This window comes from Elephas maximus, chromosome 1 (assembly GCF_024166365.1).
Source record: "Elephas maximus indicus isolate mEleMax1 chromosome 1, mEleMax1 primary haplotype, whole genome shotgun sequence".
NCBI lineage: Eukaryota > Metazoa > Chordata > Mammalia > Proboscidea > Elephantidae > Elephas > Elephas maximus.
This window is the reverse complement of record NC_064819.1, coordinates 54,099,364-54,111,726: the sequence shown is the minus strand read 5'-3', so window position 1 is coordinate 54,111,726 and position 12,363 is coordinate 54,099,364. Positions and strand designations below refer to the sequence as shown.

Below are 12,363 nucleotides of genomic sequence, written 5' to 3'. Positions count from 1 at the left end.
GATGCCTTTTATTACTTTTCCTTGTGCTATTGCTCTGGCTAGGACTTCTAATACAATATTTACTAGAAATGGTTCAAGTGGGCACCCTTGTTCCCAATTTCAAGGGGTAAGTTCTCAGTCTTTCTCCATTAAGTATAATATTGGCTATTGGCTTTTCATATATGCCCCAAATCATATCGAGGAATTTCCCTTCTATTCCAATCTTCTTGGTTTTCATCAAGAAAGGGTGTTACATTTTATCAAATGCTTTTTCTGGATCCATAGAGATGATCATGTGCTTCTTTTCCTTTTTTCTGTTGATATGGTGTATTATGTTGATTGATTAGCTAATGTTGAACCATCCTGCATTCCTGAAATAAATCCCACTTGGTCCTGGTGTATGACTCTTTTAACATGCTTTTGGATTCTGTTTGTTAGTATTTTGTTGAGGATGTTTGCAACTATATTCATAAGAGATACTGGCCTCTGATTTTCTTTTTTTGTGGTGTCTTTGTCTGGTTTGTGTATGATGGGTATGTTTGCTTCATAGACTAAATTAGGAAATATGCCTTCCTTCTCTATGTTTTGGAAGAGTTTAAACAGTATTGATGTGTAAATATTTGGTAGAATTCTCTAAATATTTGGTAGAATTGCCCAATGAAGCTGTCTGGCCCAGGACTTTTTTTGTTGTTTTGGGGACATTTCTGATCACTGATTCAACCTCTTCACTTGTTACGGGTCTGTTGAGACTTTCTACTTCCTCTTGAGTCAGTTTGGGTAGGTTGTGTGCTTCTAAGAATTTGTCCATTTCATCTAGGTTATCTAGTTTGTTCCCATACAGTTTTTCATAATAGCCCGTTGTAATTCTGTTTATTTCTATCAGGTCCTTTGTAATGTCCCCTCTTTTATTATTATTATTATTATTTTTTTGGTTATTTGCATCTTTTCTTTGTCAATATAATCTTTCCAAAGAACCAACTTCTGGTTTTATTGATTCTTTCTACTGTTTTTCTGTTTTCCGTTTTATTTATTTATGCTCTGATCTTTGTTATTTCCTTTCTTCTGGTAAATTTAGCTTAGTTTTCTCTTTCCTAGAGTTGTCGAGTTAGGCTGTTGATTTGAGATCGTTCTTCATGTAGGCATTTATTGCTATACGTTTCCCTCTGAGTACTTACTGCCTTTGCTGCATCCCCTAAGTTTTGATACATTCTGCTTTCATTTTCATTTGACTCTAAGAAATTTGTGATTTTTCTTCTGATTTCTTTCTTGACCCACTGGTAGTTTAATACTGAGTTGTTTAATTTCCATGTTTTTGTATTGTCCAGGTTTTTTTTTTTCTGTTATTGATTTCTAGCTTCATTCTGTTGTGGTCAGAGAAAATACTTTGTATGATTTCAGTCTTTTAAAATTTATCAGGACCTGTTTTGTGACATAACAAGTGGTCTATCCTGGAGAGTAATCCATGTGCGGTGGAGTAGAATGCATATTGTGCTATTTTTGCATGCAGTATTCTATGTCTGTTAAGTCTAGTTTGTTTATAGTGTCATTAAAGTCCTCTGTTTCCTTATTGATCTCCTTTATAGATGTTCTGTCCAATATTGAAAGCGGTGTAGTGAAGTCTCCAACAATTATTGTAGTACTATTTATTTTTCCCTTCAATTCTGTCAGTGTTTGCTTTATATATTTAGGTACCCAGTGTTGGATGCATATATATTCATGATTGTTAAATCTTCTTGACTAATTGACCCTTTTATCAACCACATCATTCTTAAATGTGAAATCTCAGCAGAATATTTTAGAAAGTCAGTAATAAAGATGTCTACTATTACTATTATAGTCAACATTTTAAAGGAAATTGTAGCCAACTCAACAAGGCAACAAATCTGTCTTGGAAGAAGTACAGCCAGAATGCTCATTAGAAGTAAAGATGATGAGACTTCCTCTCATGTACTTTGGGCATGTTATCAAGAGGAACCAGTCCCTGAAGAAGGACATCAAGCCTGGTAAAGTAGAGGGTCAGCAAAAGAGAAGAAAACTCTCAGTGAGGTGAATTAACACAGTGGTTGCAACAATAGTGTCCTAGTTATCTAGTGCTGCTATAACAGAAATACCACAAGTGAATGCCTTTAACAAACAGACGTTTATCCTCTCACAATTTAGGAGGCTAGAAGTCCAAATTCAGGGTGCCATGTTCTCAGATGTTTTGAGGATTCATCTTTGTTGTTTATGGTTGCGTAGTATTCCATTGTGTGAATATGCCATAATTTGTTTATCCATTCATCTGTTGATGGGCACCTAGATTGTCTCCATCTTTTTACTATTGTGAACATTGCTGCAATGAACATGGGTGTGCATGTATCTATTTGTGTGATGGCTCTTATTTCTCTAGGATATATTCCAAGGAGTGGGATTGCTGGATCGTATGGTACTTCTATTTCTAGCTTTTTAAGGAAGCGCCAAATTGATTTCCCAAGTGGTTGTACCATTTTAGATTCCCACCAGCAGTGTACAAGTGTTCCAATCTCTCCACAGCCTCTCCAACATTTATTATTTTGTATTTTTTAGATTAATGCCAGCCTTGTTGGGGTGAGATGGTATCTCATTGTAGTTTTGATTTGCATTTCTCTAATGGCTAATGATGGTGAGCATTTTCTCATGTATCTGTTAGCTTCCTGAATGCCTACTTTGATGAAGCACCTGTTCATATCCTTTGCCCATTTTTTTAGTTGGGTTATTTGTCATTTTGTTGTTGAGTTTTTGCAGTATCTTGTAGATTTTAGAGATTACACCCTGAATGGATATGTCATAGACAAAAATTTTTCCCTGGCCTGTAGGTTGTTTTTTTTACTCTTTTGGTAAAATCTTTTGATAAGCATAAGTGTTTGATTTTTAAGAGCTCCCAGTTATCTGGTTTCTCTTCTGGTGTTTGTGCATTGTTAGTTATGTTTTGTATTCTGTTTATGCCATGTATTAGGGCTCCTAGTATTGTCCCAATTTTTTCTTCCATGATCTTTATATTTTATATTTAGGTCTTTAATTAATTTTAAGTTAGTTTTTGTACATGGTGTGAAGTATGGGTCTTGTTTCATTTTTTTGCAGATAGATATCCAGTTATGCCACCACCATTTGTTAAAGAGACTATCTTTTCCCTATTTAATGGGCCTTGGGCCTTGGTCAAATATCAGCTGCTCATAGGTGGATGAATTTACATCTGGATTCTCAATTATGTTCCATTGGTCTATGTACCAGTACTGGGCTGTTTTGGTTCCATTGGTCTGTTGTTGTACCAGTACCAGGCTATTTTGACTACTGTGGCGGTATAATAGGCTCTAAAATCAGGTAGTGTGAGGCCTCCCAATTTGTTCTTCTTCGGTAATGCTTTACTTATCCGGGGCCTCTTCCCTTGCCATATGAAGTTGGTGATTCGTTTCTCCATCTCGTTAAAAAATGTCATTGGAATTTGGATCGAGATTCCATTGTATCTGTAGATCACTTTGGGTAAAATTTAAATTTTCACAATGTTGAGTCTTCCTATCCATGAGCAAGGTAAGTTTTTCTACTTATGTAGGTCTCTTTTCGCTTCTTGCAGTAATGCCTTGTAGTTTTCTTTCTATAGGTCTTTTATGTCTCTGGTTACATTTATTCCTAAGTATTTTATCTTCTTGGGGGCTATTGTAAATGATACTGATTTGGTGATTTCCTCTTCGAAGTTCTCTTTGCTGATGTAGAGGAATCCAACTGATTTGTATGTTCATCTTATATCCTGATACTTTGCTGAAATCTTCTATTAGTTCCAGTACTTTTCTTGTGGATTCTATGGGGTTTTCTGTGTATAAGATCCTATCGTCTGCCAATAGGGATGCTTCTTCCTTACCAATGTGGTTGCCCTTTTTCCTTTTTCTTGCCTTATTGCTCTGGCTAGGACCTCCAGCACAATGTTGAATAAGAATCGTGGTAAACGGTATCCTTATCTGGCTCCCATTCTCAAGGTGAATGCTTTCAGAGTCTCTCCATTTAGGATGATGTTGGTTGTTGGTTTTGTATAAATGCCGTTTATTATGTTGAGAAATTTCTCTTCCTATTTTGCTGAGAGTTTTTATCACGAATGGGTGTTAGAATTTGTCAAATGCCTTTTCTGCATCAATGATAAGATCATGTGGTTCTTATCTTTTGTTTTATTTATGTGATGGATTACACCGATTGCTTTTCTAATGTTGAACTATCCCTGCATACCTTGTATGAATCCCACTTCATCACGGTGAATTATTTTTTTTGATATTTTGTTGAATTCTATTGGATAGAGTTTTGTTGAGGATTTTTGCATCTATGTTCATGAGGGATATTAGTCTGTAATTTTCTTTTTTTGTGGTGTCTTTACCTGGTTTTGGTATCAGGGCTATACTGGCTTCATAGAATGAGTTTGGGAGTATTCCACCATTTCTTATGCTCTAAAAAAAAAAAAAAAAAAAAAAATTTTTTTTTTTTTTTTTTTAAATACATTTAGTAGTACTGGTGTTAACTCTTCTCTGAAAGTCTGGTGGAATTCTCCGGTGAAGCCATCAGGGCCAGGGCTTTTTATGTTGAGAGTTTTTAAATTACCTCTTCAATCTCTGCTTTTGTTATAGGTTTATTTAGTTGTTCTACCTCTGTGTTAGTTTAAGTAGGTAGTGTGTTACTAGAAATTTGTCCATTTCCTCTAGGTTTTCAAATTTGTTGGAGTACAATTTTTCATAGTATTCTGTTATGATTCTTTTAATTTCAGTTAGGTCTCATTTGGTATCATCCATCTAATTTCTTATTCAGGTTATTTTCTTCCTCTCCTGTTTTTATTTCGTCAGTTTGGCCAGTGGTTTATTGATTTTGTTGATCTTTTCAAAGAATAAGCTTTTGGTTTTGTCAACGCTTTCAATTGTTTTTGTATTTCATTTATTTTTGCTCTAATTTTTATTGTTTCCTTTCTTCTGGTGCCCGTGGGCATATTTGCTACTCTCTATTTGTTTGAGTTGTAGGGTTCATGTTTTTATTTTGGCCCTTTCTTCTTTTTGGATGTGTGCATTTATTGCTATAAAATGACCTCTGAGCAGTGCTTTTGCTGTGTCCCAAAGGTTCTGGTAGGATGTGTTTTCATTCTAATTTGATTCTATGAATTTCTTTATTCTGTCCTTGATTTCTTCTATAACCCAGTAGTTTTTGAGCAAGGTGTTGTTCAGTTTCCACATAATTGACTTTTTTTCTTTGCTTTTCTTATTATTGATTTCTACTTTTATGGCTTTATGCTCAGAAAGATGATTTGTAATATTTCGATGTTTTGGATTGTGTTAAGGCTTGTTTTGTGGCCTAATATGTGATCTATCCTGGAGAATGTTCCACGTGAGTTGGAAAAGAAATTATACTTCGCTGCTGTTAGGTGGAGTGTTCTATATATGTCTATGAGGTCAAGTTGCTTTATTATGCCTGTCTTAGTCATCTAATGCTGCCATAACAGGAATACCACAAGTGGACGGTTTTAACAAAGAGAAATTTATTTTCTCACAGTCTAGTAGGTTACAAGTCCGAATTCACGGCATTGGCTCCAGGGGAAGCCTTTCTCTCTCTGTTGGCTCTGGAGGAACGTCCTTGTCCTCAATCTTCCCCTGACTGAGGAGCTTCTTACTGCAGGGACCCAGTGTCCAAAGGATGTGCTTTGCTCCCAGTGCTGCTTTCTTGGTGTATGAGGTCCCCAACTCTCTGCTCCCTCTCCTTTCCTTTTATCTCTTGAGAGATAAAAGGTGGTACGGGCCACACCCCAGGGAAACTCCCTTTACCTTGGATCAGGGAGGTAACCTGAGTAAGGGTGGTGTTACAATCCCACCCTAATCCTAAACATAAAATTACAGCCACAAAATGGAGGACAACAATACTGGGAATCATGGCCTAGCCAAGTTGATACACAAATTTTGGGGGGGACATAATTCAATCCGTGACAGTGGCATTTAGATCTTCCGTGTCTTTATTGAGCTTCTTTCTGGATGTTCTGTCTTTCACCAAAAGTGGTATGTTGAAGTCTCCTACTTTATTGTCGAGCTGTTTATTTCCCTTTTCAGTGCTGTTAGAATTTATTCTATGTATTTTGGAGCCCTGTCATTGGATGGGTAAATATTTATTATGGTTTTTTCCTCCTGGTGTATTGATCCTTTGATCATTATAAAGTGTCTTTCTGTATCCTTTGTGGTGGATTTTGCTTTAAAGCCTATTTTGCCAGCAATTAATACTACCACTCATGCTCTTTTTTGATTGGTGTTTGCTTGATGTATTTTTTTTTTTCCATCTTGTGAGTTTTAGTTTGTGTCTTTGATTCTAAGGTGTGTCTCTTGTAGGCAGCATATAGACAGATCGTGTTTTTTTTTTTTTAATCCATTCTGCCACTCTGTCTTTCTATTGGTGCATTTAGTTCATTTACATTCAGTGTAATTATTGATAACTTTGAGTTTAGTGCTGTCATTTTGATGTATTTGTATGTGTGTGTTGTTCACAGTTTCTTTGTTCCACTTAATTTTATGTGCTGAGTCGCTTTTCTTCATGTATTTTCTTTTCGTCTTTTTCACTGTTGTTGATTTTGTATTTGCTGATTCTTTATGTTTTTCTTCTTTTTTATTTTGATGTGTAGGATTGTTAGTTTTGTTTGTGGTTACCTTAACATTTGCCTCTATTTTTCTAAGTTTAAAGCCTATCTTTTATTTCTTAATATCGCCTTGATTTCTTCTCCATATGACAGGTCTAGTCCTTTTTTTTTGTTTTAACGTTGTCATCTTTTACATATTGATGTCTCTGTTTCCCTATTTTCAGTGTTTTAAGTTTGATTTATTTTTGTGACTTCTGTATCTAGATTGATATTTGGTTGTTCTCTCCTGTGGTCTAGTCTTGGGTTGTTATCTGATGTTGTTGACTTTCTAACCAGAGGATTCCCTTTAGTATTTTTTATAATTTTGGTTTGGTTTTTACAAATTCCCTTAACTTCCGTTTATCTGGAAATGCCCTAATTTTGTCAGATTTGACAGACGGTTTTGCTGGATATATAATTCTTGGCTGGCAATTTTTTTTTCCTTCAAGGCTTTGTATATGTCATCCTATTGCCTTCTTGCCTGCATGGTTTCTGCTGAGTAGTCCATGCTTAGTCTTATTAAGTCTCCATTGTAGATGACTTTTCATTTATCCCTAGCTGCTTTTAAAATTCTCTCTTTATCTTTGGCTTTGGCGAGTTTGATCATGTCTTGGTGACTTTCTTTTAGAATCTACCCTGTGTGGGGTTTGATGAACTTCTTAGATAGATATCTTCTCATCTTTTATGATATCAGGGAAGTTTTCTGCCAAAATATCTTCAACAATTTCTGTCTGTGTTTTCCATTACCCACCCCCCTGCCCCATTCTGGTGCTCCAATCACTCGTAGGGTATTCCTCTTGATAGAGTCTCACAAAATTCTTAGGGCTTCTTCACTTTTTAAAATTCTTTTATCTGATTTTTCCTCAAATAAATTGGTGTCTAGTGCTTTATCTTCAATCTCACTGATTCTGACTTCCATTGCTTCAATTCTGCTCCTATGACTTTCTATTGAGTTTTCTAATTCTGAAATTTTATCGGTAATCTTTTGGATTTCAGTTCACTGTTTCTCTGTGGATTCTTGCAGCCTGTTAAATTTTTCATCATGCTCTTGTATAGCCTTCTTAAGTTTCTCTGTTGCTTTGTCTTTGTGTTCCTTGGCTTGATCTGCATTTTGCCTGATCTCCTTCCTGATCTCTTGAAGAGTTCTGTATATTAATCTTTTGAATTTGACCTCCAGTAACTCCAAGACCTTCTCTTCCTCGAGAAAGTTTCTTGGTTCTTTGCATTGGTCACTTGCTGAAGCCATCATGGTCTGCCTCTTTATGTTATTTGATATTGACTGTTGTCTCTGAGCCATCAATAAGTTATTATATTTATGTATTCTATATTTTTTTACTGTGTCCTAGCTTATTGTTTTGTTTTGATATGCCCAAATAAGCTGGTCATGTGAGCTAGTTTGATTATTGGCATCTTTGAAGCTCTCGTGTCCTGTGACGAAGTGGTTAGAGCTGTTACTAGGTATGTGAGCCCAGAAGTTTGTTTACTTTTCTTGTGTGGATTCAGCTCAGGTGTCCAGGTTGTTGATCTCCAAGTGTGTGGTACAGGCTCTCACCTACAGCTCTAGACTGGCAGGGCTATGTACGGGTGATTGGAGTAGGTACAGGTATCTGGCTGCAATAGGGGGTTATGTGCTAAGCAACTTAGGGGGCTGACGGCTGCCCCTGCGGCTTATGTGGCTGACGTGTCCCTCTTCCCTAGAGCGTGCAGGGAGCGAGTTTTGCAGCTGGATTTTGGGAACCCAATGCTATTGGATCGAAGGACTGGGAGGCACCATGTATTCTTAGACCCCTCTCGCGGGTGGATAGGAAGAAAGGGTGGAGCCACCAGTCCTCAGGCCCCTGATACGGGTAGGTGAATACCTTGCTTAATGGGAAGAGTGGTGTCAACTGTCATGAATCTGCCACTCCTCCTTGTCTATTGCAATTGAAAATAGGCTTCAGGTATGTACACTGTTGTACTGTGCTAATGAGGACATATGCTATTGAAATGGGCACACACAGGTCTAGAGAATGCCAGAAGGATGTTAGCCTGTGTTTTATTGACTATGCAAAGGCATGTGACTGCGTGGATTATAACAAATTATGGATAACATTGCAAAGAATGGGAATTCCAGAACACTTAATTGTGCTCACAAGGAACCTTTACATAGATCAAGAGGCAGTTGTTCGGACAGAACAAGAGGATACTGATTGGTTTGAAGTCAAGAAAGCTGTGTGTTCGGGTTGTATTCTTTCACCATACCTATTCAATCTGTATGCTGAACAAATAATCCGAGAAGCTGGACTATATGAAGAAGAACATGGCATCAGAATTGGAGGAAGACTCATTAACAACCTGTGTTATGCAGATGACACAACCATGCTTGCTGAAAGTGAAAAGGACTTGAAGCGCTTACTAATGAAGATCAAAGACCACGACCTTCAGTATGGATTGCACCTCAACATAAAGAAAACAAAAATCCTCACAACTGGACCAATGAGCAACATCGTGATAAACAGAGAAAAGATTGAAGTTGTCAAGGATTTCATTTTACTTGGATCCACAATCAACAGCCATGGAAGCAGCAGTCAAGAAATCAAAAGACGCATTGCATTGGGTAAATCTGCTGCAAAGGACCCCTTTAAAGTGTTGAAGAGCAAAGATGTCACCTTGAAGACTAAGGTGCGCGTGACCCAAGCCATGGTATTTGCAATCGCATTATATGCATGTGAAAGCTGGACAATGAATAAGGAAGACCAAAGAAGAATTGATGCCTTTGGATTGTGGTTTTGGCAAAGAATATTGAATATACCATGGACTGCCAAAAGAACGAACAAATCTGTCTTAGAAGAAGTACAACCAGAATGCTCCTTAGAAGCACAGATGGCGAGACGGTGTCTTACATACGTTGGACATGTTGTCAGGAGGGATCAGTCCCTGGAGAAGGACATCATGCTTGGGAGAGTACAGGGTCAGCAGAAAAGAGGAAGACCCTCAACGAGGTGGATTGACACAATGGCTGCTACAATGAGCTCAAGCATAACAACGATTGAAAGGATGGCTCAGGACCAGGCAGTGTTTCGTTCTATCGTGATAGGGTCGCTGTGAGTCAGGACCAACTCGACGACACCTAACAACAACAGGTCTAGGCCAGGGTGAAAGGCATTCAAAATCTGTGGACCCCTTATACCTGTGCCTAGGCAAAGGGGCTGTGCCTGCCCAGAGTTCCCGGATTAGGGGAGCTAGGAGATTATTTTTTCCTGTTTGTTAATCTCTTCCCTCTCCAAAGCTAGGAGAATGCTCTGGGAGCACAATGGGTTCCACTTTCGACCCAAAGGGCATGGCAGTTGCTGAAGCCAGACTGGGTTGGAGCAGAGTGGAGAGGGAGTGGGTGAATGGGAGAATGGTACTTCCCAGAGGGGGAAAGGGTTTTTTTTTTTTTTTCATCCGTTGCAGTAGGTTAGATGCTTGCCCTTAGCTTTGGCAGATTCAGCACTGCTTCTCCCGGGATCCAGAGGCTTGAGCAGACTCTTCACTGCTTGGTCTCTCCCAGTGTGGAAAATGTGTCCTGAATGCTACTGCTTGCCTCAGCCCAAATGTGTCCGTTGATCCAGGCTGCTAGGTGCTGGCCAGCTCAGGTCTGGTAAATCCTCGCTGCTTCTAAACAACCTCTCCCTCATCTATCGCTCAGTTATACTCCTCACCTTTGCCTTTGATGTTCAGGGCTCCTAGATTTTTATATATAATCGATTCACTTGTTTTTTTGGTCTTTGTTGTAAGAGGGACCACAGGAAGTATCTGACTACTCTGCCATCTTGGCCCTGAATCCTTTTTATTGTACTTTAGATGAAGGTTTACAGAGCAAGCTAGTTTCTCATTAAACAATTAATACACATATTATTTTATGACATTGGTTGCCAACCCCGTGACACATCAATATTTTCCCGTTTTCGACTTTGGGTTCCCTTTTACCTGCTTTCTGGTCCTTTCTTGTTCTTTCTCCTGGGCTGGTGTGACCACGTACTCTTGTTTTGTTTTATGGGCCTGTCTAATCTTTAGCTGAGGGGTGAACCTCAGGAATGACTTCACTACTGAGCTGTGAGGGTATCCAGGGGCCACACTCTCAGGGTTTCTCCAGTCTCTGTCAAATCAATAAGTCTGGTCTTTTTTTTTTTTTTTTTTTTGTCAGTTAGAATTTTGTTCTACATTTTCCTCCAGCTCTGTCCAGGACCTTCTATTGTGATCCCTGTCATAGGAGTTGGTGGTGGTAGCCAGGCACCATCTAGTTGTGCTGGACTCAGTCTGGTAGAGGCTGTGGTAGTTGTGGTCCATTAGTCCTTTGAACTAATCTTTCACTTGTGTCTCTGATTTTCTTCATTTTCCCTTGCTCCAGATGGGGTGAGACCAATGCAGTGTCTTAGATGGCTGCTTATAAGCCTTTAAGACCCCAGATGCTACTTACCAAAGTAAAATGTAGAACAGTTTCTTTATAAACTATATTATGCCAGTTGAGCTAGATGTTCCTAAGACCATGGTCCTCACCTACCTCAGTCCAGTAATTTGGTCCCTCAGGGAGTTTAAAAGTGTCTATGGAGCTTCCATGACCTTTCCTTGGACATGTTGTGCTGGATTCCCTAGTATTGTGTACTGTCTTACCCTACACCAAAGTTATCCCTTATCTATTGTCTATTTAGTGTTTTTCCCTTCCACCCCTTTTCCCTCCCTCATAACCACCAAAGATTTTCTTTTTGTGAGACCTCTATGATTTTAAAGCATATCTGTTCCCTTTTCTGCAGGTAATTATTCTCCTATCAAGAAACTACTGCTAAGGTGGAGCCAACATGGCACTACAGACAGAAGCACCATGCCGTCTCTCTGAAGGAAAGACCCCCAAAACTAAGTAAAACAGATAAAACAAACATCAATCTTGGAACCATAAGAACCAAATAAAGCACCAAATGGAATAAGAAACAGAAGGAGAACAGAGAATGATGACAGCTATGGAGTGGAGGTCCCCTACCAGCTACTGTGGCCACATTCGTCATCTTGGTTGGGCTACAGTCACCAAAGAACTCAGACAGGGAGTAGGGAAGGCAACTTTATGGAGCTTGCAACCGGAGACAGAGCACCTGGTAACCAGGGATATACACTTTCCACCGTACACCTTTCTTCCCTGTATGAGGCCTTTGCTGCTTGCCAACAGGCCATGGTTGCTCGGCTGGAAAGATACCAGCTCACTGCCACCTGGATTCACCATCTTAGACCTTAGCCACCAAGGACTGCAGACAGAGAGTATGAGAAGGCAACTCTGTGGAGCTCCCAGCAGAAGATAGAGCACCCTGTAAGGAGGGATATACGCTTTCCCACCCCCCATCCTTCTTCCCTCTGTGCAGCCTCCCACTGCTTGCCAACAGGTCACTGTTGCTCAGCTGGAGAAACACCATCTCACTGCTGCCAGGGTCCACCTTGTTCCCACCAGCTGGCCTCTTTAGTGCCATTTTTTTTTTTTTGTATTTTTGTTTGTTTCTTGATCTTGTTTTTTTTTTTTTTTTGCTTCTCTCTCTCTCTCCCTTCCTTCCTTTCCTTTCTCCCATATGGCATCCCCTCCACTTCTTGACAGGCTGTGATTTTTTGTTTTGTTTGTTGTGCTCTTTTGTTTATTTTATATATATATATATACACACACACACATAATGGCTTTTTTGTTGCTTTTCTCTCTCTCCCTTCCTTTATTTTCTTTCTCCTGCCCAGCTAGCCCTACATGC

The 12,363-nt window shown here is 39.0% G+C and overlaps 1 protein-coding gene across 1 annotated transcript in view; it reads left to right on the top strand.

Moving 5' to 3' along the window:
- C1H6orf52 (chromosome 1 C6orf52 homolog) overlaps nt 1–11,473 on the top strand; it is a 55,739-nt gene extending 44,266 nt beyond the window's left edge. The window contains exon 8 of the transcript XR_007517234.1: nt 11,395–11,473. The gene's annotated coding sequence lies outside the window, so the exon portion shown is untranslated. The remainder of the gene's footprint in view (nt 1–11,394) is intronic.
- The last annotated feature ends 890 nt before the right edge of the window (nt 11,474–12,363 follow it).